General features: G+C 52.8%; 1 pseudogene across 1 annotated transcript in view; it reads right to left on the bottom strand.

Annotated features, from left to right (window-relative positions):
* Positions 1 to 646: 646 nt before the first annotated feature.
* Positions 647 to 20,651, bottom strand: part of LOC147977261 (putative disease resistance RPP13-like protein 1) — a 30,624-nt pseudogene continuing 10,619 nt past the window's right edge. The window contains exon 5 of the transcript XR_015602311.1: positions 647 to 1,141. The product of XR_015602311.1 is annotated as a putative disease resistance RPP13-like protein 1 (transcript). The remainder of the gene's footprint in view (positions 1,142 to 20,651) is intronic.

The raw sequence follows: 20,651 nt of genomic DNA, 5'->3' as shown, positions 1-20,651 counted from the left end.
CATGTATTGATTTTTCATGGCAATATGGTTAGTCAATAGCCAGTCGTGGTACATGCATGTGTGCTGAGTTTAATTTCAGTTATGGTCGGACATTGTGGTCACGTTTCTGTCAAATTATTCGGATCACTAGCTGCAGAATTAGTGCTCGTGTTGATGATCAAATAGTGCCACTTAGGCATAAGTGTTAGAAGGGAGAGAGGGGTTTGGTGGAATAGTTCGATGTATTGCTTGAGCCTCGTGGGCATATATATAGGAGTACATGATCTACTTGGAGTACAAGGCAAGCCAGAATATTTCCTAGCCTAACCTATGTTTCCTAATACAATCACGTTACTCAACATCCCCCCGCAGTCACAATGGTAGCGACGCAGACGGTGAGACTGGAGAAGAATCCGAAGGCAAGCCGATGGACACCCGCCCACAGTCGTAACGGTCGACGCATCGCGGAGTCGTGGCTGGAGTGGAAACCAACGAGGTTGCTCAAGCAGGCGGTAGCCCTTTGTGCCGTTTGTCGATGTAGCCAAGAGCGTGGGCGGTGGAGCTGTGGTCGAGGTAGCCGTGCGAAGAATGCCGTGGTCTATGTCGAGTCGGGGTGGCCGGTGTCGAGGAAGTCGCCGTGGAGCCGCGGGCGCAAGAGGGCGCCGAATTAGCATGGGCGCAGTGGTGTGAAGTAGGGGTGCGCCGGGAAGAAAATGTTGTTGACGACGTGTCGCAGCGGGTTTGCCAAGCCCGGAGACACATCGTGGACGAAGGCACGCACCGGTGTTGCCAGCACCGGGCATGCGTAGACGGACGAAGACGAAATTGACGAAGCGCTGACTAGGCTTGTTAGGCCCGGGGACACATTGTGGATGAAGGCACGCATCGGTGTTGCCAGCACCGGGCATGCGTAGACGAGGGACCTACACGAGCTATACGCCATGTCGGAGAAGTCGGAGGGGCCAGCAGGGAAGAACTCGACGACGATTGTGGCGTCCATCGGCGCGGGGCCGATGTCATCAACGGTGGTCGGAGTAGACGAAGTGGTCGGGGTAGATGACGGCGACGCTGGTGCTTGGACGAAGACGAACGGGGCGGACGGGCGGCGGCGGAAGCTACGGTGGTAGCGGCGGCAGCGGCCAAAGAAGAGCGGCAGCGGCGGCTAGGTTAGGAGTGCGGCGGCGGTGCTCGAAGTAGGCGAAGAACCCTGATAGCGTGACGAAGACTGGCGTGGACAGTGGCGTTCCCACGCCAAGGGAGACGGCGCGGCACATACGGCCCGAAGGGGTGACGCAGCGGCGGCGGCCAGGTCGGGGCGACGGCAGGAAGACCTCGGGGCGGCAGCGGGGACCGCGGACCGCGACACTGCGGCCTGAAGGGGCGACACAACGGCGGTTCGCGAGTCGGTGTAACCGCGGGGACGGCCTCGGAGCGGCGGCGGGGAGCGAGTATCGCGACACTACGGCCCGAAGGGGCGACGCAGCGGCGACGCACGAGTCGATGCAGCCGCGAGGAGAACCACGGGGCGGCGGCGCTGCGGCCCGACGGGGCAACGCAGCGGCAGCCCGTTGCTCGATCGGTGGAGAGGCGCGCCAACTCGGGGACGATCTTCACGGGACCTGCGGAGGCGCGCGTAACCGACATGCCAGGTCGGTCGCACAGCGTAGATGAGGCGGATCGCGGCAGCGAGCGGGTGATCAAGCCGATCGCGCGCGAGGTCAGGGACGCCGCTCGGTGGAGGCGTGGTGGCGGCGGAGTCCGGGATGAAGCCAGCGACGACGGACGGCGTGGGACGTCGTGCGGACGAGCTTGTCAGCACCGGCACCCGGGCTGCCAAAGCAACGCCGGCGCCCGAGCAGCGAGGCCCGAGCGACCAACAGAGTAGCGGCGCCCGAGTTGAGGCAGCCGACGAGCCTGACGCAGCCGTCCCGACGCAGCCGAGGACGAGACCGGCGAGGTAAAGTGCCGGGCCGCCGTGCAGACACGGTGGAGGCGGGTGATGTGGATCGATGGGCGGGCCGGGGCGCGAGCGACGGCTATGATTGGTCGTCGCATAGCGCGAGGCCGCCGGGTCGGGGCGATGCAGGTGTCCCGGTCGGAGCAGGGCGGTGACGGTCGGCGCATGGCGACGGGCGGACCGACGTGCGGACGACGGCTGGCCCTGACGTCGGAGGAGAGGCCGGCTGGGCGCGCCGGGGTCGGAGTAGAGGCGCTCGGGGTCGACGGCGGCGGTGGGCGACGCAAATCGATCAAGAATAAATCGGAAAACCAAAAAGAAACCGCGCGATCAAGATGGCCGGCGGGAGAGAGAAAACCCCGGAGCAAGGCTCAGGGAAAAGACTCTCTAGGGCAGCCGGTAAACACGACCGGCGGACGAACCCTAGGTATGGGCGGCGCGGCCCCCGGCGGCGGTTATGGAGGCCGACCGCCCCGGGGGCAGCGCGCGGGTGCGGAAGCGGCAGCGGCTAGGGTTTAGGATCGACTTGCTATAGATACCATGTTAAAAGGGAGAGAGAGGTTTGGTAGAATAATTCGATGTATTGCTTGAGCCTCGTGGATATATATATATAGGAGTACATGATCTACTTGGAGTACAAGGTAAGCCAGAATATTTCCTAGTCTAAGCTATGTTTCCTAATACAATCACATTACTCAACAATAAGAAAAAGCAGCAGTATAACACGTACTAATGATGAGGAAACTATTAAATTGTTCTAAGTAACCACAAGTAATTCACCTGTTGCTGTGACGACGATTGAGTTTTGCTGGTGGGGTTTGGCCGGGCAGGAGGGCGACGAGGTCCAGCTACCGTGCCCCTCCTCTGGCCAAAAGATAGCACAATGGAACAGGCATGCCCCTCGTCTGGCTGCTACCCTCCTCCCCGTCCAGGTTGGCCGTGCTGCTTTGGGGCATCGCTGTCATCGTATTCCTCATCGAGCTCGTCGGCAGAAGGCCGTTGCTCTGTAGCTTGTGTAATTCGCCATCTCCCTGCTGCTAGCAGCGACAGACGTGTGCGGTGCAGCAGTGGCATCTTCGGTTGGCTCTTGCAGCAACTGCACCCTCCGGCCATCCCTTGCAGCAACCGGTAGAAGCCATAGGGGCACGGGAATGGATAAGGGCCATCTCAAAATATAAGACCTTATTACATCCTATTTAAGATGTACTCCCTCCGTAAAGAAATATAAGAGTATTTGGATCACTAAAGTAATGATCTAAACGCTCTTATATTTCTTTACAGAGGAAGTAATAAGGTCCTATATACTGAGACAGAAGGAGTATTTTCTCTAAGAGCAACTCCAATGGGGCGACCTAAACGGACATGAATTTTATCCGCTTTTTGTCCGTTTGGGTCACCTGTCCGCCAAGCGGACATGGGGCGAACACGGCAGGCACCCAACGCTAGAACGCAAAAATGGACAGAGCGGACAACAGCTACACCACGCCCCACCTCCTCCGTGCCGGCCGGCACCTCCTCCCGCTGCCCCTCCTCTCCCCCTCGCGCCACCGCGCCGCTGTCGTAGGCGCGCCCTGTACCTCGCAGCGAGCTACCGCGCCGGGGACATCTTTCTCCTTCCCCACGGCTTCCACCCGCACTAGCAGCCCGCAGATCCGCGCTCGCACCCTCCAGGCGCATACCAGATCCCCTTGTCACCGGCGCGTCTCCTCCAGCGCCGGCGGTCAGTGCCGCCACCTCTGGCTCCCCATGTGCACTTCCCCTCCTCCCGTCACGTGCAGGAACCAACGCCAGGCCCAACCGCTCGTCCCACCACGACCGCGGCGGCACCTGCTGACGCCGCTGCTACTTCTTCCGCTTTCGCATCCAGTTCTTGCAGTGAGAGTGGAAGGCCCTGTTCGGGCAGCCTTGAGATTCCTAAACAGCCATTGATCTTCAATCTCTTGAGTGAAGGAAGGCTGTGCAACGCCGCGGGGAGATATTTGAGATCATAACTGCAATCCCGGAATTCAAGTTCTTGCAAGGATTTCAGGAGCTGAAGCCCTCTCTCCTACTCCTCTGTTAGTCTCGTTACACTACCAGAAAAACTGGGGTCGCCGACGGCCAAATCTATGCCGACGGCCCCCGTCAGCATCGCCGGACCTATGCCGACGACAAAGGATAGGCCGTAGGTGTAGAAAAGCCGTCGGCATACATCCATCTATGCCGACGGGGCCGTCGGCATAGACGAGGCCGTCGGGACCGCCCGAGATACGCCTACGGGGCCCGTCGGCATAGGACAGGCCGTCGGCATAGCCCGGGCCCACCTCCCCGGTCAGTGCTGACCACTTGACGGCGTTTATCCTACGCCGACGGGCGGTAACGGCGGCCGTCGGCATATCTGTGGCAGAGGTATGCCTACGGCATAGCCGTCGGCATAGGCCCCTCTGCCACGTCAACGATCCGTGTGCCACACCACGTCATCGATCTGTGTGTGCACAGATATGCCGACGGCCTTGCCGTCGGCATATGTTTACTTTACTTAATTTTTTATTTTATCTGTGGCAGAGGTATGCCTACGGCACAGCCGTCGGCATAGGCCCCTTCGCCACGTCATCGATCCGTGTGCCACGCCACGTCATCGATCCGTGGGACAACCTGGGTGTGTGCACAGATATGCCGACGGCCTTGCCGTCGGCATACGTGTATTTTACTTTATTTTTTTATTTTTACTTTGTTTTGTTATTTTACATGTATTTTACTTTATTTTTTTTATTTTTACTTTGTTTTGTTATTTTTACTTTATTTTAGTTTTTGCTTTTGCATAAGATAATTATGCCTTATCTAAAAAAACATACCCGATGGTATATCGATTGCCCCCCGTTACGAACGTCGCTATCGCCGTGTCACGGAGGGGGGAAACGGTCGACACGGAAGGAATTTTGGTTGGTGGGGGGATTCGGGGTGTAGCTATGTCACCGAAACATCGCACGGGTCCCGATGCATATGTGAAAGTGTTCATGCATGCGTAGACGCCCGTCTTGGGGCTCCGGGGTGTGCCCCCCCCCTCACGGACGGCGCCGCCGCCGGCACCTGGAGGGGGGAAACGGACGCGTGGGGTCTACACGGACGGGATCTTGCTGTGGGTCTGGCCCGGATGTTGCTCCAAAGTGTTCCTATGGGCTGACCTAACACAACCGGGTGGGGAGGTCCACTGGTCAAAGCCCGTCCGTGCAAAGTCAAAGGGCTAGATCCCGTGGTCAAACGCTACAGGGTTAGGCGGGACGGGGGCATTGGGGGGTAGCAATGCCACCGGAGCGTCGCACCGGGCCCTCATACATGCGGGGTGGTGTGGTGGCATGTCCGAAGAGGCGGGACGCGTCTCCGGTGCGTGCCCCCCCCCTCACGGACGGCGATGACATGGTAGTAGACGTTCTGCGGTAACGATGCGGCGTCAATATTACTAAATACTCGGAGTGCGATAAAATCATGAGTTTTTTTGCACGACGTGGGCACATGTGCTATAGGAACGATGGTATTTTTTTTCATAATTTTTGGTGATGGAGAAGTATCCGAAAAATTCCCTCTACGCGGATTGCCCTTCGCACGTCTACGGCTGTGGCCGGCGGCCTCCGAGGGCTAGCATGCCGCCAAATCTTGCGCCGGCGGCCTCTCACAAGTCTGGAAGTGCTGTGGCGGTTGCAAACGCCCGGCACGCGTGTCCGGGGTGTGCCCCCCCCCCCACACACGGACGGCGCCGCCGCCGGCACCTGGAGGGGGAAACGGACGTGTGGGGTCTACACGGACGGGATCTTGCTGTGGGTCTGGCCCGGATGTTGCTCCAAAGTGTTCCTATGGGCTGACCTAACACAACCGGGTGGGGAGGTCCACTGGTCAAAGTCCGTCCGTGCAAAGTCAAAGGGCTAGATCCCGTGGTCAAACGCTACAGGGTTAGGCGAGACGGGGGCATTGGGGGGGGGAGGGGGGTAGCAATGCCACCGGAGTGTCGCACCGGGCCCTCATACATGCGGGGTGGTCTGGTGGCATGTCCGAAGAGGCGGGACGCGTCTCCGGTGCGTGGCCCCCCCTCACGGACGGCGATGACACGGTAGTAGACGTTCTGCGGTAACGATGCGGCGTCAATATTACTAAATACTCGGAGCGCGATAAAATCATGAGTTTTTTGCACGACGTGGGCACATGTGCTATACGAACGATGGTATTTTTTCATAATTTTTGGTGATGGAGAAGTATCCGAAAAATTCTCTCTACGCGGATTGCCCTTCGCGCGTCTACGGCTGTGGCCGGCGGCCTCCGGGGGCTAGCATGCCGCCAAATCTTGCGCCGGTGGCCTCTCACAAGTCTGGAAGTGCTGTGGCGGTTGCAAACGCCCGACACGCGTGTCCGGGGTGTGCCCCCCTCACGGACGGCGCCGCCGCCGGCACCTGGAGGGGGGAAACGGACGCGTGGGGTCTACACGGAGGGGATCTTGCTGTGGGTCTGGCCCGGATGTTGCTCCAAAGTGTTCCTATGGGCTGTCCTAACACAACCGGGTGGGGAGGTCCACTGGTCAAAGCCCATCCGTGCAAAGTCAAAGGGCTGGATCCCATGGTCAAACGCTACAGGGTTAGGCGGGACGGGGGCATTAGGGGGCTAGCAATGCCACCGGAGCGTCGCACCGGGCCCTCATACATGCGGGGTGGTGTGGTGGCATGTCCGAAGAGGCGGGACGCGTCTCCGGTGCGTGGCCCCCCCTCACGGACGGCGATGACACGATAGTACACGTTCTGCGGTAAGGATGCGGCGTCAATATTACTAAATGCCCGGAGCGCGATAAAATCATGAGTTTTTTTGCATGACGTGGGCACATGTGCTATAGGAACGATGGTATTTTTTTTATAATTTTTGGTGATGGAGAAGTATCCGAAAAATTCCCTCTACGCGGATTGCCCTTCGCGCGTCTATGGCTGTGGCCGGCGGCCTCCGGGGGCTAGCATGCCGCCAAATCTTGCGCCGGCGGCCTCTCACAAGTCTGGAAGTGTTGTGGCGGTTGCAAACTCCCGGCACGCGTGTCCGGGGTGTGCCCCCCCCCCACACGGACGGCGCCGCCGCCGGCACCTAGAGAGGGGAAACGGACGCGTGGGGTCTACACGGACGGGATCTTGCTGTGGGTCTGGCCCGGATGTTGCTCCAAAGTGTTCCTATGGGCTGACCTAACACAACCGGGTGGGGAGGTCCACTGGTCAAAGCCCGTCCGTGCAAAGTCAAAGGGCTAGATCCCGTGGTCAAACGCTACAGGGTTAGGCGGGACGGGGGCACTGGGGGGTAGCAATGCCACCGGAGCGTCGCACCGGGCCCTCGTACATGCGGGGTGGTGTGGTGGCATGTCCGAAGAGGCGGGACGCGTCTCCGGGGCGTGGCCCCCCCTCACGGACGGCGATGGCATCGTCACCGCAGAACATCTAATACCGTGGCATCGCCGTTCGTGAGGGGGGGCACCCCCCTGGAGACGCGTGCCACCTCTTCGGACATGCCACCACACCACCCCGCATGTATCAGGGCCCGGTGCGACACTCGGGTGGCATTGCTACCCCCCCAGGGCCCCCGTCCCGCCTAACCCTGTAGCGTCTGACCACGGGATCTAGCCCTTTGACTTTGCATGGACGGGCTTTGAGCAGTGGACCTATCCACCTGGTTGTGGTAGGTCAGCCCATAGGAACACTTTGGAGCAACATCCGGGCCAGACCCACAGCAAGATCCCCTCCGTGTAGACCCGACGCGTCCGTTTCCCCCCTCCAGGTGCCGGGTCCCATACAGACGGTAAACTAAGAATCTAAAAATGTAATAATTGAATTGATTAAAAACTCCGGTATTCATCATTGAAAATGTACAATTGCTGTGAACCTTTTAGTGCTCACGCACCGGGCCGGCTGCCCGGGCACACCCGGTGCCCGAGCACTGAAAAGTTCACAGCAACTGTCCATTTTCTTCATGTAAGTCTAATGAATACCGGAGCTTATAACGTATGGATTAGAGAACTATTTAAACAGGTCAAATTGCTTTTCCCTCGGCGAGGTGGGACTATTTTTTTTTAAAAGCAGTTGCCATCTATGCCTACGGCATAGCCGTCGGCATAGGCCTCCTATCTATGCCGACGGCCTAGCCGTCGGCATAGAAACGCACATGTCCATGGATCGATGACGTGGCAAAGTGGCGGGCCTATGCCGACGGCCAGGCCGTCGGCATAGGGCAGGCCTTATCCCCCTGCGGTTCGCCCCCACCACCCATTCGCCATCTCCCTCTTCCTCCCCGACCTACACCCGCGCCGCCGCCCACCACCTCCGCCGCCCGCCCTGAGCACGCCACCCCCGGCCCCGAGCCCGCCGCCGCCTGCGCCTCCCCGCCCCGACCCCGCGCCGCCCCGCCCCGAGCCCGCCGCCGCCCGTGCCGCCTCGCCCCGACTCCGCGCCGCCCCTCCCCGACCCCGCGCCGGTCGGCGGCACCGACCCCGCGCCGCGCCGCCCCGACCCCGCGCCTCCCCGCCCCAACTCCGGCCGCCTCGCCCTGACCCCGTGCCTCCCCGCCCCCACTCCGGCCGCCCCGCCCCGACCCCGCGGCTCCCTGCCCCGACCTCGCACCGGCCGCCCCGCCCCGACCCCGCGCCGGCCGCCCCGCCCCTACCCCGCGCCTCCCCGCCCCAACTCCGGCCGGCCCTCTCGAAGGTGATTTTTTTTTAAGTTTTTAGTGTTTTTTAGTAATTTTGTAGCTAGTTAGATAGGTATTTAGATAGGTATTTAGATAGTTAGATACATAGTTAGATAGATAGTTAGATAGGTAGATTGTTAGATAGATAGTGAGATAGGTAGTAAAAAAATTTGGTTAGATGAGATGCTATATGTTGCATACCTTGAAAAAAAATTGGTGACGATGATGAATATGTGATGGCGATGATGAATATGTGATGACGATGATGAATATGTGTAACGCCCTCGATGCGGCTATAGCTCCCACGTGTCGAGGCACGACTTAGAGACATAACCGCATTGAAAGCAATGTGGCAAGTTAGGAAATCATCACAAACATCCCATGTAATATAAGTAATAAGGGGAGAATACATAGTTGGCTTACACTCGCCATGTCACATCAAAGTACATAAATAACATCCATCAATCAAACACTCATGGCCCGACTACGACGCCAAAATGGAAAAGAACCCAACATGCGACAAGACCCTGAATCGATCCCCAACTAGGCACCACTACTGATCATTCGGAAAAGACACGTAGTAACGCTGAGAGTCCTCGTCGAACTCCCACTTGAGCTCGTACTCGTCACCTGGAGCGGAAACACCTGGACCTGCATCTGGAGTTATAGTATCTGTGAGCCACAGGGACTCAGCAATCTCGCACCCTCGCGATCAAGACTATTTAATCTTATAGGAAGGATAAGGCTATATCAGTGGAGCTGCAGCAAGCGACTAGCATATATGGTGGCTAACTTATACGCAAAAGAGAGCGGGAAGAGGAGGCAAAGTGCGAGCGGGATTCTAAAGTAACAACCTGCGCAAGCATAACTCCAACACCGTGTCCACTTCCCAGACTCCGCCGAGAAGGGGCCATCACGGTAACACACACGGTTGATTCATTTTAATTAAGTTTAGTTCAAGTTATCTACAACCGGACATTAACAAATTCCCATTTGCCCATAACCGCGGGCACGGCTTTCGAAAGTTCAATCCCTGCAGGGGAGTCCCAACTTAGCCCATGACAAGCTCTCACGGTCAACGAAGGAATAGACCTCCACCCAAGACACACCGATCAGACTCGGTATCCCGGTACAACAAGACGATTCGACAGGTTAAAACAAGTCCAGCAACACCGCCCGAATGTGCCGACAAATCCCGATAGGAGCTGCACATATCTCTTTCTCAGGGCACACTCAGATTGTCCAAACTTCCGGTAGGCCAGCCCAGAGTTGCCCCTGGTAGCCACCGGCGGCTGACATTTTGGACCAACACTCAGAGGAGCACTGGCCCGGGGGGGGGGGGGGTTAAATAAAGATGACCCTCGGGCTCCGGAAACCCAAGGGAAAAAGAGGCTAGGTGGCAAATGGTAAAACCAATGTTGGGCATTGCTGGAAAAGCTTTAATCAAGGCGAACTATCAAGGGGTTCCCATTATAGCCCAACCACGTGAGGGACGCAAAATCTGGGAACATAACACCGGTATAACGGAAACTAGGGCGGCAAGAGTGGAACAAAACACTAGGCGAGAGGCCGAGCCTTCCACCCTTTACCAAGTATATAGATGCATTAAGATAACATAGCAATATAATGATATCCCAGCAAGTAAATAAATGTTCCAACAAGGAACGGCTCCAATCTTCACCTGCAACTAGCAACGCTATAAGAGGGGCTGAGCGAAGCGGTAACATAGCCAATCAATGGTTTGCTAGGGCATGGTGGGTTAGAGGTTCAACATGGCAATTGGGAGACTGACAAGCAAAAGGTAGGCATCGTAGCATTGGCATAGCAAGAGCGAGCAAACTAGCATAGCAAAGATAGTAGTGATTTCGAGGGTATGATCATCTTGCCTGCAAAGCTGTCAGAGTTGACTGGATCCTTAAAAGCAAACTCAACGGGCTCCTCGTTAGCGAACTCGTCTCCCGGCTCTACCCAAACAACACAAACAAGCAACAAGGATACAATCAACCACGTGCAAGCTCAAGCAATAAGATGCAAAGATGGTATGCTATGCGGGATGCGATGCGGGATGCAAAATGCAAGATGTGACAGGAAATGCATGAACCTGGCCTCAACTTGGAAAACCAAGTGTGCCACTGGATAGAGGGGATGAAATCGCTTGAAAACGATATAAAGATCATTGGAATCGGAATTACGGTTTGGAAATGGCAAGCGTTTTAAGATATGACACCGGTCTGCGATCTACAGCAAGTAGGCATCTAAATGCGATGAAATGAACATGCTACAGCCACCAAACATGACAACAAAATACATGGCAGGGATGTACACAAGATTCTTAACAAAAGACTAGCACTGAGCCACGTCCAATTCATCCATTATGAGGTTCAAACAAGCATGGCAAAAACGCAAATGCAAAACAGATTTCAGACTTAGTGAAATTAACACTTGTCTGAAATTTCAGATCACGAAGCCCTCTTCGGAGCAGCAAAACAACATGATACATGATCTGATTAAGACAAGTAAGAACATGGCATGGAGCTACTCAACAAGCTTAACAAAAGACCCAAAGTGACCTGGGGCCAAAAGGGTTCACAAAATATACTAACGAGCCCACGAACATAGATAAAACACAATCAGTTTTCAGACTTAGTGAAAACTGAGACATGCTGAAATTTAACTCATGAAGGCATGTAAACGAGCTCGATGCACTCACTACGGTGCAAGTCATGGCAAGGAAAGCATACATCCATTAACAAGGCACAAAATGCTAACTAGACATGGCAAGAACAATGACATAGCATGCACGGATCAACTACAATAGCACCGGCAAAATCGCAAACAAGTTAACGATCTGCCCAAATTCACAACGAAGCAAAAGTTGAGCTCGATTGACTCAAGCTAGGGTGCTCCAACATTGCAAGTAAAGACATGGATGGATATAGCATGGCATGATTAACAAAAGCCCCTTACTAATCATCCTCAAAAGAGGCACGGATCATTAGGAAACAAGCTGAACATATGGCATCATGAACTAAATAATCCCAGACTTAGTGAAAACAACTAAGTCCCTGAAAACAGATTTACCGGGTGCCTCCCTTTGCAAGATTGCACAAGTCACCACACACATCCTAAAAATGCATGGGTTGCACCTCTGGAAAGAAGACAAAATGCTTAACAAAACATATGAAGGACTCACAGACATATCATGCACACAACAATCATGGCAAAAATGACAAAAGTCTAAGATGAACTAGCAGATCTGACAATTAACTCACGAAGCCTCCTTCTAGCAGCATTTCGGGCATCAAGATGTACTCAAATGAAAATGATGCAATGGAATGAAATGATGTACTCGTCGAGGCGAACATTTTGATATACTATATGTCCAAAACGGAGCTACGGATGCGGAGATACGGCCGGTCAAAATATGCTCGAAAATTAGGGTTTGGGGAAGAAAAAGTCAACCGTGATGATTTTAGATCTGAGATCCAGATTTGCACGCGGGACGAGGTCGGTCGGAGAAACTCTCCGGAGTTGGAGAAGTTCGCCGGAGTTGGAAGAAGAGGAGGCCGGGGCTAGGCCGGAACTTGGTCGGCTCGAGGTCGCACGGCGGAGGGCGGCGCGGGGCCGGCTCGGGCGGCGCGGGGCGGCGAGGGGCTTCGGGCGGCGGCGTGCGGCGGCCCGGCGAGGCGGCGAGCGGCGGCCAGACGCGGGGAAGATGGCGCGGGCGCGGGCGGCTCCTCTGGCCCGGTGCGGCGCGGGAGCGGGCTCGCCGCGGGCCAGGCGGGCTTCGGCGGCGGGCGGCGCCGGCTGTGACACGTGGCAGCGCGCGGTTGGGCGCGGGCGTCGGCAGACGTTGTCCGGTCCGCTCCGGACACGTCCGTCGGCGGCGGATCTGAAACTTTTTTTTAGACTAGGGTTTCGGGGAGAGAGAGATCCGAAAATGGAGGGGGGCTATTTATAGGCATAAGTGGAGCTAGGAGAGTCCAAATGAGGTGCGGTTTTTGGCCACGCGATCGTGATCGAACGCTCTAGAGGATGCAGCAGAGTTTGGTGGGTTTTGGGCCAAATTGGAGGGGTGTTGGGCTGCAGACACACGAGGCCTTTTCGGTCCCTCGGTTAACTGTTGGAGTATCAAACGAAGTCCAAATGATACGAAACTTGACAGGCGGTCTACCGGTAGTAAACCGAGGCCGCATGACAAGTCTCGGTCCAATCCGGAAATGTTTAATCCCCACACACGAAAGAAGGCTAGAATTGACCACCGGAGGAGAACGAAGCGCCGAAATGCAAAACGGACAACGGGGAAAATGCTCGAATGCATGAGATGAACACGTATGCAAATGCAATGCACATGATCACATGATATGAGATGCATGAAAACGAAAACAACACACGGAGACAAAGACCCGAACCCGAGAAATAAATATAAGTTAACGCCGGAAACGGCAAGAGTTGGAGTACAAATTGGGGAAGTTACATCTGGGGCGTTACAACACTCCACCACTACAAAAAGATCTCGTCCCGAGATCTAGGACTGAAAGAACGCCGGGTACTCAGAACAGAGGTGATCCTCGCGTTCCCAGGTAGCTTCACGGTCGGAATGGTGAGACCACTTGACTTTGAGAAATTTGATTGACTTGTCGCGAGTCTTTCGTTCAGTCTCTTCAAGAATGGCAACTGGGTGCTCACGATAGGAGAGATCCTCTTGGAGCTCAATGTCCTCGAAGTTGACGGTGCGGTCAGGTGTCTTGAAGCACTTTCGAAGCTGAGAGACATGGAACACATCATGAACATTTGCAAAGTTTGAAGGAAGCTCGAGTTGATAGGCGAGGTCGCCTCTCTTGCTGACAATCTTGAAAGGTCCCACGTATCTAGGGGCAAGCTTCCCTTTGATACCAAAGCGACGAGTACCTTTCATAGGAGAGACGCGGAGGTAAACATGATCTCCTATCTCGAAAGCCAAATCACGGTGCTTATTATCATAGTAGATCTTCTGGCGGGATTGGGCTGCTTTGAGGTTATCACGAATGACTTTGCACATTTCTTCTGCCTCTGTGATTAAGTCATTACCCAGCAGCTGACGTTCACCGGTTTCAGACCAGTTGAGAGGGGTACGACACTTCCTGCCATACAGAATTTCAAATGGGTCCTTGCCCGAACTTGCTTGAAAACTGTTGTTGTATGAGAATTCAGCATAAGGAAGACAATCCTCCCATTTCATGCCGAAGGAGATCACACAAGCCCTGAGCATATCTTCAAGAATCTGGTTGACACGCTCGACTTGACCGCTTGTTTGAGGATGGAAAGCAGTGCTGAAGCGGATGTTGGTGCCCATGGCCTTCTGAAAAGAATCCCAAAACTTGGAGGTAAAGATGCTGCCACGGTCTGAAGATATCACTTGAGGAATACCGTGCAGAGAGACAATTCGAGAGGTATAGAGTTCCGCCAATTGAGCTGCAGTGATCGACTCTTTGATAGGCAGAAAATGAGCCACTTTGGTGAGCTTGTCGATGACGACGAATATAGCATCATTGCCACGCTTGGACTTTGGAAACCCAGTCACGAAGTCCATTTCAATGTGGTCAAACTTCCATTCTGGAATGGCAAGAGGTTGGAGGAGACCTGCTGGCCTTTGGTGTTCTGCCTTCACTCTTCTGCAGACATCACACTCGTTCACGAATTGAGCGATCTCGCGCTTCATTCGAGTCCACCAATAAGCTTGCTTGAGATCCTGATACATCTTCGTACTCCCAGGGTGGATGGAGAGGAGAGCATTGTGAGCCTCGTTCATGATCACTTTACGAAGTTCACCTTTGGGTACAACAATTCGATCCTCGAAGAAGAGAGTGTCCTTGTCATCAAGACGGTAGCACTTGTACTTGGACTGACTCTTGGCAATCCCAATCTTCACCTTTTTCACCATAGCATCAAGAAGTTGGGCTTGGCGAATCTGGTCTTCTAAGGTAGGAGAGACTTGAAGGTTGGCGAGGAAACCTTGAGGAACAACTTGCAGATTCAGTTTGCGGAAAGCTTCACAAAGCTCGGGTTGATAAGGCTTAAGAATCAGACTGTTGCAATACGCTTTCCTGCTCAAAGCGTCAGCGATCACATTGGCCTTGCCTGGAGTATACTCGATACTCGGATTATACTCTTGAATCATTTTGACCCATCGAGTTTGCCTGAGGTTGAGATTAGGCTGAGTGAAGATGTACTTGAGACTCTTGTGATCGGTGAAAATATCCACTTTTCTTCCCAATAGAAGATGTCTCCAAGTCAACAGAGCATGCACAACTGCCGCCAACTCGAGATCATGAGTGGGGTAGTTCTTCTCATTTGGCTTCAACTGGCGGGAGGTATAAGCAACAACTTTCTTCTCTTGCATCAAGACTGCACCGAGACCTTGGAGAGAGGCATCACAAAAGACCTCGTACGGCTTGGATTCATCAGGCGGAGTCAAGACTGGAGCAGTGATCAACTTCTCTTTCAAAGTGTTGAAAGCAATATCACACTCCGGTTAAATTGCAAAGCCACGTAGAATGAAGGTAGAAGAATTAAATCAACAAGGTACGGCTCAAGAACGAATAATCGGTAAGAAATCCCAATCTCAAACCAATATCCGTGGAAGAAAAACTAGAGCTACAAGAATTCCCACCTATGAAAGTCCCGAAATTTTCCGGTTATGCAATCAGGTGTTGGGGATACAGGGGAAGCATAATATCTCACCCAAACTAGCAATTCCTACATCCAGTTGTATCCATCCTTCAACACATAACCAAGAAACCTTCGGAAACCATCTACCTCAACCTTCGAAAAGCATCCGTTATACAAGTTATGGCGATACTCCCGAACTCCCGCCCCAGTACTGGGTGGCGTCGAGGTTATCTCACCAACGAACTGCATAAAAGAGATTGTCGATGTCGGCGATCATATCTCAAGTATTCCAGAATTGCAATGATAAAATTATGATGACAACACCTCAGAGCCCAACTCCCCGGGACACTTCCACTAAACCCCTGACAGGAGGCACCAAGACAGTATTCTCATCATAAGCCATCGGAACAAATCCAAGATACTCGCGTGATCCTAAAAATTTTTTTTAGTGAAATTTGAGAAGAGAAGAGTCAAAACTCCACGTCAGGATGCCTTACCAGAGCGATGAGGAGACTGGGAAGCAAAAAGAATTCCTAAGCTCTCCAATATATAATTCCTAAGTGACTCAAAACATTTTTCTAGACACAACTCGGCTGCTAAAACGATCAAGCAATGGGGCTCCTAAGGTCGGGGAAGGCTCTGATTACCAACTTGTAACGCCCTCGATGCGGCTATAGCTCCCACGTGTCGAGGCACGACTTGGAGACATAACCGCATTGAAAGCAATGTCGCAAGTTAGGAAATCATCACAAACATCCCATGTAATATAAGTAATAAGGGGAGAATACATAGTTGGCTTACACTCGCCACGTCACATCAAAGTACATAAATAACATCCATCAATCAAACACTCATGGCCCGACTACGGCACCAAAATGGAAAAGAACCCAACATGCGACAAGACCCTGAATCGATTCCCAACTAGGCACCACTACTGATCATCCGGAACAGACACGTAGTAACGCTGAGAGTCCTCGTCGAACTCCCACTTGAGCTCGTACTCGTCACCTGGAGCGGAAACACCTGGACCTGCATCTAGAGTTATAGTATCTGTGAGCCACAGGGACTCAGCAATCTCGCACCCTTGCGATCAAGACTATTTAAGCTTATAGGAAGGATAAGGCTATATCAGTGGAGCTACAGCAAGCGACTAGCATATATGGTGGCTAACTTATACGCAAAAGAGAGCGGGAAGAGGAGGCAAAGGGCAAGCGGGATTCTAAAGTAACAACCTGCGCAAGCATAACTCCAACACCGTGTCCACTTCCTGGACTCCGCCGAGAAGGGGCCATCACGGTAACCACACGGTTGATTCATTTTAATTAAGTTTAGTTCAAGTTATCTATAACCAGACATTAACAAATTCCCATCTGCCCATAACCGCGGGCACGGCTTTCGAAAGTTCAATCCCTGCAGGGGAGTCCCAACTTAGCCCATGACAAGCTCTCACGGTCAACGAAGACACACCGATCAGACTCGGTATCCCGGTACAACAAGACGATTCGACAGGTTAAAACAAGTCCAGCAACACCGCCCGAATGTGCCGACAAATCCCGATAGGAGCTGCACATATCTCTTTCTCAGGGCACACTCAGATTGTCCAAACTTCCGGTAGGCCAGCCCAGAGTTGCCCCTGGTAGCCACCGGCGGCTGACATTTTGGACCAACACTCAGAGGAGCACTGGCCCGGGGGGGGGGGTTAAATAAAGATGACCCTCGGGCTCCGGAAACCCAAGGGAAAAATAGGCTAGGTGGCAAATGGTAAAACCAATGTTGGGCATTGCTGGAAAAGCTTTAATCAAGGCGAACTATCAAGGGGTTCCCATTATAGCCCAACCGCATGAGGGATGCAAAATCCAGGAACATAACACCGGTATAACGGAAACTAGGGCGGCAAGAGTGGAACAAAACACTAGGCGAGAGGCCGAGCCTTCCACCCTTTACCAAGTATATAGATGCATTAAGATAACATAGCAATATAATGATATCCCAACAAGTAAATAAATGTTCCAACAAGGAACGGCTCCAATCTTCACCTGCAACTAGCAACGCTATAAGAGGGGCTGAGCGAAGCGGTAACATAGCCAATCAATGGTTTGCTAGGGCATGGTGGGTTAGAGGTTCAATATGGCAATTGGGAGACTGACAAGCAAAAGGTAGGCATCGTAGCATTGGCATAGCAAGAGCGAGCAAACTAGCATAGCAAAGATAGTAGTGATTTCGAGGGTATGATCATCTTGCCTGCAAAGCTGTCAGAGTTGACTGAATCCTCAAAAGCAAACTCAACGGGCTCCTCGTTAGCGAACTCGTCTCCCAGCTCTACCCAAACAACACAAACAAGCAACAAGGATACAATCAACCACGTGCAAGCTCAAGCAATAAGATGCAAAGATGGTATGCTATGCGGGATGCGATGCAGGATGCAAAATGCAAGATGTGACAGGAAATGCATGAACCTGACCTCAACTTGGAAAACCAAGTGTGCCACTGGATAGAGGGGATTAAATCGCTTGAAAACGATATAAAGATCATTGGAATCGGAGTTACGGTTTGGAAATGGCAAGCGTTTTAAGATATGACACCGGTCTGCGATCTACAGCAAGTAGGCATCTAAATGCGATGAAATGAACATGCTACAGCCACCAAACATGACAACAAAATACATGGCAGGGATGTACACAAGATGCTTAACAAAAGACTAGCACTGAGCCACGTCTAATTCATCCATTATGAGGTTCAAACAAGCATGGCAAAAACGCAAATGCAAAACAGATTTCAGACTTAGTGAAATTAACACTTGGCTGAAATTTCAGATCACGAAGCCCTCTTCGGAGCAGCAAAACAACATGATACATGATCTGATTAAGACAAGTAAGAACATGGCATGGAGCTACTCAACAAGCTTAACAAAAGACCCAAAGTGACCTGGGGCCAAAAGGGTTCACAAAATATACTAACGAGCCCATGAACATAGATAAAATACAATCAGTTTTCAGACTTAGTGAAAACTGAGACATGCTGAAATTTAACTCACGAAGGCATGTAAACGAGCTTGATGCACTCACTACGGTGCAAGTCATGGCAAGGCAAGCATACATCCATTAACAAGGCACAAAATGCTAACTAGACATGGCAAGAACAATGGCATAGCATGCACGGATCAACTACAATAGCACCGGCAAAATCGCAAACAAGTTAACGATCTGCCCAAATTCACAACGAAGCAAAAGTTGAACTCGATTGACTCAAGCTAGGGTGCTCCAACATTGCAAGTAAAGACATGGATGGATATAGCATGGCATGATTAACAAAAGCCCCTTACTAATCATCCTCAAAAGAGGCACGGATCATTAGGAAACAAGCTGAACATATGGCATCATGAAATAAATAATCCCAGACTTAGTGAAAACAACTAAGTCCCTGAAAACAGATTTACCGGGTGCCTCTCTTTGCAAGCTTGCACAAGTCACCACACACATCCTAAAAATTCATGGGTTGCACCTCTGGAAAGAAGACAAAATTCTTAACAAAACATATGAAGGACTCATAGGCATATCATGCACACAACAATCATGGCAAAAATGACAAAAGTCTAAGATGAACTAGCAGATCTGACAATTAACTCACGAAGCCTCCTTCTAGCAGCATTTCGGGCATCAAGATGAACTCAAATGAAAATGATGCAATGGAATGAAATGATGTAATCGTCGAGACGAACATTTTGATATACTATATGTCCAAAATGGAGCTACGGATGCGGAGATACGGCCGGTCAAAATATGCTCGAAAATTAGGGTTTGGGGAAGAAAAAGTCAACCGTGATGATTTTAGATCTGAGATCCAGATTTGCACGCGGGACGAGGTCGGTCGGAGAAACTCGCCGGAGTTGGAGAAGTTCGCCGGAGTTGGAAGAAGAGGAGGCCGGGGCTAGGCCGGAACTTGGCCGGCTCGAGGTCGCACGGCGGAGGGCGGCGCGGGGCGGCGAGGGGCTTCGGGCGGCGGCGTGTGGCGGCTTGGCGAGGCGGCAAGCGGCGGCGGGGCGGCGGCCGGACGCGGGGAAGATGGCGCGGGCGCAGGCGGCTCCTCTGGCCCGGTGCGGCGCGGGAGCGGGCTCGCCGCGGGCCAGGCGGGCTTCGGCGGCGGGCGGCGCCGGCTGTGACACATGGCAGCGCGCGGTTGGGCGCGGGCGTCGGCGGACGTTGTCCGGTCCGCTCCGGACACGTCCGTCGGCGGCGGATCGGGAACTTTTTCTTAGACTAGGGTTTCAGGGAGAGAGAGATCCGAAAATGGAGGAGGGCTATTTATAGGCATAAGTGGAGCTAGGAGAGTCCAAATGAGGTGCGGTTTTCGGCCACACGATCGTGATCGAACGCTCTAGAGGATGGAGCAGAGTTTGGTGGGTTTTGGGCCAAATTGGAGGGGTGTTGGGCTGCACACACACGAGGCCTTTTCGGTCTCTTGGTTAACCGTTGGAGTATCAAACGAAGTCCAAATGATACGAAACTTGACAGGCGGTCTACCGGTAGTAAACCAAGGCCGCATGACAAGTCTCGGTCCAATCCGGAAATGTTTAATCCCCACACACGAAAGAAGGCTAGAATTGACCACCGGAGGAGAACGAAGCGCCGGAATGCAAAACGGACAACGGGGAAAATGCTCGAATGCATGAGATGAACACATATGCAAATGCAATGCACATGACGACATGATATGAGATGCATGAAAACGAAAACAACACATGAAGACAGAGACCCGAACCCGAGAAATAAATATAACTTAACGCCGGAAACGGCAAGAGTTCGAGTACAAATTGGGGAAGTTACATCTGGGGCGTTACAATATGTGATGACGATGATGAATATAGGTAGTAAAAAAATTTGGTTAGACGAATAGGTGATAATGATGATGATGAATATGTGATGACGATGATGAATATATTGTTAATGTTGTTAGTTTTTTTGCCTACATGATGCAAAAATAAATGAATGCATGTTTAAATGTTCTAAATATGCTCTATGAGTTCTGATGTTCTAATTTTTTGCCGCGATGGAATTTGCAGGCTTTGTGGTTTCGCATTTCATTGGAGTGACCGTTGTCCGGCGCGTTGGTCCCCCTGAGCATCCCTCTGCTGTTCAACTACTTCCTCTACAGCCGAGGGTGAGCTACAAGTCCATCTCCTCCAATTTTTCATATCACTAGATTTCATTCTCAAGTCAACTGACGTAACCTAGGCGTCTCCCGTCCGAAAGGGTTGCATCGATAAATATGCATTCAATTGCATATTTATCACCACAGCTCTTTCGGGTTGTCCAGCGTTTTCCATGGACAGCCCGAGGATGTGTAGATTGGGTATGTTCTTCATGTTCTACCCCGTTCTGAGACA

Source organism: Triticum urartu, chromosome 4A, assembly GCF_056163025.1.
Source record: "Triticum urartu cultivar PI428250 chromosome 4A, HENAU_Tu73, whole genome shotgun sequence".
Lineage (NCBI taxonomy): Eukaryota > Viridiplantae > Streptophyta > Magnoliopsida > Poales > Poaceae > Triticum > Triticum urartu.
The sequence above is the reverse complement of the archived record's forward strand: the minus strand, read 5'-3'. Positions and strand labels throughout refer to the sequence as shown.